General features: G+C 31.5%; 1 long non-coding RNA gene across 6 annotated transcripts; it reads left to right on the top strand.

Moving 5' to 3' along the window:
• Positions 1-418: 418 nt before the first annotated feature.
• On the top strand, positions 419-3773 carry LOC131957771 (uncharacterized). Of its 6 annotated transcripts, none has more exons than XR_009389136.1 (4): positions 419-567; positions 2950-3068; positions 3236-3378; positions 3736-3773. It is a non-coding gene; the product is annotated as an uncharacterized LOC131957771 (long non-coding RNA). The 6 variants fall into 6 exon arrangements; XR_009389131.1 differs by having other exon boundaries at positions 419-751; XR_009389132.1 differs by having other exon boundaries at positions 419-760.
• Positions 3774-5875: the final 2102 nt, after the last annotated feature.

Genomic DNA, 5875 nt, shown 5'->3' with positions numbered 1-5875 from the left:
GCTCCCAGCTGCCAGCAACTTGATTTCTCTATCCGCCACCCCAACAAGATCTACAGACAACAGAGTGGGTTTGTTCATAGCTTGGCGTGCAGGAGATTTTACTGGACCAACAAATTATACAATTACTTTGGAAAGCGAAAAAAGTTTAATAAACAATAATGAATTCCAGATAGACAAAACTATAACTGTTCTAAGTAAGTGATCTTGTGTTACACTGATAGTTTCATTGAGGAATTTTTCTACTTTACTGTTTCATTTAGCTAGATGATTCTTGAATATTATATTTTTTCCTATTACATGTAAAAATGCATGAAATGGCATAATTATTGTTCCTGTTAGATTTTGAATCCAGAAACTTTACGTTTCCTGATCTCTTGGCTTATTGGATATACCGAGTGTCTGTTTATGCTTACCACCCCATGCGGATCATCTCAACGACAGAATCGTTGAGCCTCTCTCCGACTGTGTCGCTGAGAATAAAACCCTTTGGTGGTTTCTCAGTCAACACTGTCGTTGAAAATAAAACAATAATTAAACATGCTCTCCACAATTAGGAAAGCATAAACTGTAGGTGTTTTGAAGCTAATATTCCAGCCATTTTGTTTTGACGAGAGCTAGTCCAGATCTAGACTAGATCTACTTGATCAACGATTTACACTGATGTAAAACCTACGTAAATCAAATCTACAAGATCAGGATTTACATTTAGATCTAGAAATCTACATTATTGACTAGAGAGAAAAAGTTAAAAGTATGCCTAGTGCGTCGAAAGTAAATGATAGAATAATCTAGATCTAGCTAGAAAATCTAGTAATTTTTCAGTAGCACTAGCTAGATCTAGATTGACTAGATAGAAAGATAATTATTTCTGTGGCATAGCTGTCCTTTAGCATTTAGGATCTAGATCTAGAAGTCTAGATCTACTCAATTTTAAATCTCTTCTATTTCAAATTGTTTGTAGATCTATATCTACAAGATTAGGCTTAGGTCTAAAAATATACTAAAGTTAAAGCTACACAAGTACACATCATTCCTAAACTTAATGCCATTAATGGCTAAAATTCACTGAGCATTGTTGCACTTAAGACTTAAACGTAAGGCCTAAATAAATACTAAATAAAATTATTACGTTAGCTTAATTTTCGTGACAGCTTTTCTCTTCTTTTTTGCCATGCTTAATTTAAGTCACTTTCATGTGCTGGTAGCTTAAAATAAAACTTGTTTAGGAAGTTTATTTCTTTCTCCCTTTCATAATGCTGCAAATATGAGTAAGACGCTTATTATTATAATTAAATAGCTGCGATAAATAATCATTTGCATCTTTTTGGGGGTATTTCTTTTACATGAACTGTGAAATACGGTATCTCAAATTTTGTGCGTAACTCAAAGCGAAATATTACTCGCTCAACTGCTCGTATTTAAAAAATCTGGTATGTCGAGGCACTAGAATGTTGAGGTACCACAGGATCTACTATGTATTGAAAGAAAACATAAATTAATTATAGAATAATAGGCAAATATAGTAATAAAGTAGGCCTTATAGCTTTAGATTTTATTCAGCCTACTAATAAATAATTAAATAGGCCTAAAGTAGTACTAGATATTAGTTAAATCACTAGTATTGTGTAGGGTTATTTTTATTAAAAAAACAGATCACATCTTAATCTTATACATTAAGGCGGGCTCAATAAAATAAAAATAATTTATTTAGGACCTAGGCCTATCTTTTGGAGATCTAAAATTCTAAATGAAAAATAAATTATTAATTAGACCAACAATAGGCATAGTATGCTAAATCTATTTTAGTATTTAAATTTAAGGCTCGGCCATCTACTAAAAATTTTATAAATGTCATAAAATGGCCTACTTAATTATAATTACTAATTACTATTAGGCCTAAGTTTAAACTAGAGATAGCCTATTTTATTAGTAGAAAAAGTATTAGTCATAGTTAAGATGGTATAGCCTTATGTAAATTAATGTAATCAGTGTTAGATATTATGATATCGATCAAGCAATTATTATATAATATCGGAAAGGGGCCTAGCACTCTCTTAGTCATTAGTCTATTAGGTCTTACAAGTAGTTTAGCCTATTTATATATTATAGGGCCTATAGGCTGTTATTTAAATTAGGCCAAAGGCTTATTAGGAAAAGGCTTAATAGGCTTTAGTTTTTAATTAGGCAACAAGGCAGAGGCTTAATGTTGCTTATAGATTTAATTTGAAATTATTATGATATACGCTACTCTGCTACTATCACTATAGACTGCTATAGAGTATATTATAGCCTAGGCCTATCTAAATAAAATAATTCAACTCACTTAGCTTACTATAATTTTAAAAAATGTTTAGTTAAGTATTCAGCTCTCTATGTCAGCTAAGGCCCATAATTGTAATTATCCTACTGTTAGATCTATTAATTATTTAATAATTAGTAGGCCTAATTATAGGAATTAGGTCTGATACATTAAGTCCTATACATTGGTCGTAGAGTAATACTATTGGGCTAGTAATTATATACAATATCTATACAAGCCTACTTATCGTTAATTTGGAAGTCTTTGCAATGACCTTAGTTTTCAGATGTAGCAGCCTAATTTTTATCAGATTATACCATAAAATCAAAAGTAGACTTGTAGATCTTTTTAAAACAAGGCATGAAATATTAATTTAAATAATATAAATTAAACAAATAGCCTAAATAACAACTACACAAAGTTAAAGTCATAATAACTTTTTATAAAGGTATCTTGAATTTCAACTGGAGGTAATTTTGATAAATATTAGTATTCTGAACATTAAAATAGGTAGACTTAACATACATTTGTTCTGAAAACATATTTAGAAATTGGTTTTAAAAAATGAGGTTAGGATTGGGGTGATAACTAGTTGAGGATTAGATATGATATTCATTGTGTTTATCCATGTTGTAATTTCTCTTTTACAGGTTCATCCAAAAAAAAAGGGAAGATCTGATTTTTACCAGTAATAAGACTACAGCATACTAAATGACACAAGATGTTCTTTCTCTATTACCTCTTACATTTGACATAAAAGTAGGAAAAGGTATGACAATTATTAATAAGCTGCTTTAAATTTTATAATTTGTTTTTTTATAACTTAATTGTACCATTTTTATTTCCAATAATGATAAATATAATTTAGTGTCATTTATATTTTAAAATATTTATATTATACTAGATATAATTTACTTCTATAATATTACTATCCAGGTTTAACAGTCTATGCCTACAACATAGATCTCCAGGACTAAAAGTACACAAAATGGCAATCAGTATATCACAAGTGTTATAACACATGCATCTAATCTGCTTCAGTGGCGAGAACTGGGTGAATCCTCTCAAACATTAATCAGGTAAGTTATCACAAGTTTGCTTTGGTTTATTTTGAACATGTTGATTGAGATAGATTTTTATTTGTATAAATATTGTATTTAAAAAAATATTTTACCTAGTAAAACCAAGTCAGTGGTGATGATTGATACAATATCATTATGTATTTTTTAAAATATTTGTTTTGCAAAATATGCTGATTTGCAGGAAGGATATATATATATATATATATATATATATATATATATATATATATATATATATATATATATATATATATATATATATATATATATATATATATATATAAAACAGTATCATTTAGTGGTTTGTCTTACAAATTTGAATTATTTACTTAATCTGTCTTAACTGCTCAACAGGAACTAGGCATACCTAATGAGCGTCAAGCTGATGTACAGAAGAGTTTATACACAAGGTAAATATTGATAAATTTTAAGTTTTCTTTTTTTAAGGATACATGTAGTGTTTTGGGAGAAAGGAATTAAATTATTTAAATTAGGCCTAATAGTTTATTTCTCTAGCTTATGTTTCACTTAAAATAACTTAAATTTTTCCCCCTTTATCACTAAAGCAAAATTTTATAGATATCTATGCCATGATTCATCTCATTCAATCACTTTTTTCTTGTTTTGTTTTGATGTATTAAACTAATTTAAACTAAAGATTTTTTTTTTTTGCTAATTTTATTATTTCAGATGGATGATTAAGAAAATCATTTTGTTTTGTTTCAGGAAGTGAAAAGTGATGTAAAAGGCAACTAATACTTCCATCTACCATAGTTAAACAAGAATCTGCAAATGGTGATAATTGCAATAATCTTGATATATTAATGTTTGGCTTTATAATTATATGCAATTGTTTCATAAATAAATTATTTCTCAAAATTTGATGTTTTTGGTTTTCATACTTTGTACATAAGATGCAAGTGATTGAAAGCTGAAAAGGGTTGTATGTAGTTATAGTATTCCCAGCACAAGTTGACATTAAAACAGCTGAAGCCCTTTAAAAAAAAAAACAAAAAAAAAATAATAATCTAGGAATGCTGTTTCTATTAGCTGAGCATATATTTGGAAAAGAACTTAATTGTTTACCAGAGAATACTGTGACCCAGTTTGTACTCCAGGCAAAAAGTGTCTATGGTTAATATTAAGTTAAAGAAAAGTATCAAACAAACAGGATAATATTAATAAGCAAGACCTCCACACTAGAGAAGTATGGAATGAGTGTTGCATGGAATTCAAATCAACTTTGATGTTGCTAATTGCTACACTGGCCATAATTGGCCTACATTGATTTTTGCTGAGGTAGGCAACTGTTTTTGTTTAACTTTAGATGTCGACTAAATAAAGAAGAAAACTGACACGCCAATACCAAAATCAAGAACTTGTAAAGTTCGTGGTTGCTAAACCGAGAAGTCCTGAGTTCAATCTCCCGTGTAGATGAGGCTCTATAGTTGGGGATAGCAACCTATCTTGGGGATACAACACTTGTTCTTGGATTGACAAAAGATAAGAAAAGAAATCCAGAAAGAAAAGCAGCTGAACGAAGAAGAAAAAGGCTGGATATATTCGGTATCAACTGTACAATTTTAACAGACACACATTTCAAACTACACATGCATTTCAATGACAAAGTTCAGTGAAGCCATAATGTTGAGTTTGACTGAATGAAGAACGATATTGTTATTTCAAGCAAAGTTAAGGTTTATTGTCTTAAAGACATTGTCGTGGATTGATTTAGACTAAGACTTCCCTGTTAAATAAGCCGACAACGATGGCTCTTTTTATTTCTCGTCTTTGATGTTGCTTTCAAGAACTTGTATGAGATTAGATTACCTACATACATAAGGCTACACAGTTTGGAATCTTGGCTTTCTAATTATAGTGGACCTGGCTACATGACATTACCCCCACCCCGTCAATTACCCCCCCCCCCCCCCCCCGGAGGAGACCCCCCCTCCCGTATTTACCTCCCGGGGCAATTACCCCTTGTCAATAACCCCCCTGGAGAATCCCCCCCCCCCCCCCCGGCCTCAAGTTATGATCCTAACTCAAACTCTATACCTATGTATTTCCTTAATCCTAATCGATAAAAAAATGACCAAACCCTAAGCATTCACCTCAGCCTAAAACTTAACACATAACCAAAACCAACTCTAGACTTAGGTTTCAGCCTAACCTTGACCATAACACTAACCCTAATCCTAGCCTTAATCATAACCCTGACCATAACACTAACTCTAATTCTGAATCTAACCCTAGCCCTAACCTTAGCCCTAACGCTAACCCTAACCTTAGCCCGAACGCTAACCCTAACTCTAGCCCTAACTCTAACCCTAGCCCTAACTCTAACGCTAACCATAACCCTAACCTTAGCACAAACGCTAGCCCTAGCCCAAACTCTAACTCTAGCCCTAACTCTAACCCTAACCCTAATCCTAACACTAGCCGTAACCCTAACCATAATCTTAACCTTAGCCAGAACGCTAACCCTAACTCT

Source organism: Physella acuta, unplaced genomic scaffold (assembly GCF_028476545.2).
Source record: "Physella acuta isolate Inbredline_101_S28 unplaced genomic scaffold, ASM2847654v3 ptg001264l, whole genome shotgun sequence".
NCBI classification, from domain to species: domain Eukaryota; kingdom Metazoa; phylum Mollusca; class Gastropoda; family Physidae; genus Physella; species Physella acuta.
This window is presented reverse-complemented; position numbering and strand designations above follow the sequence as displayed.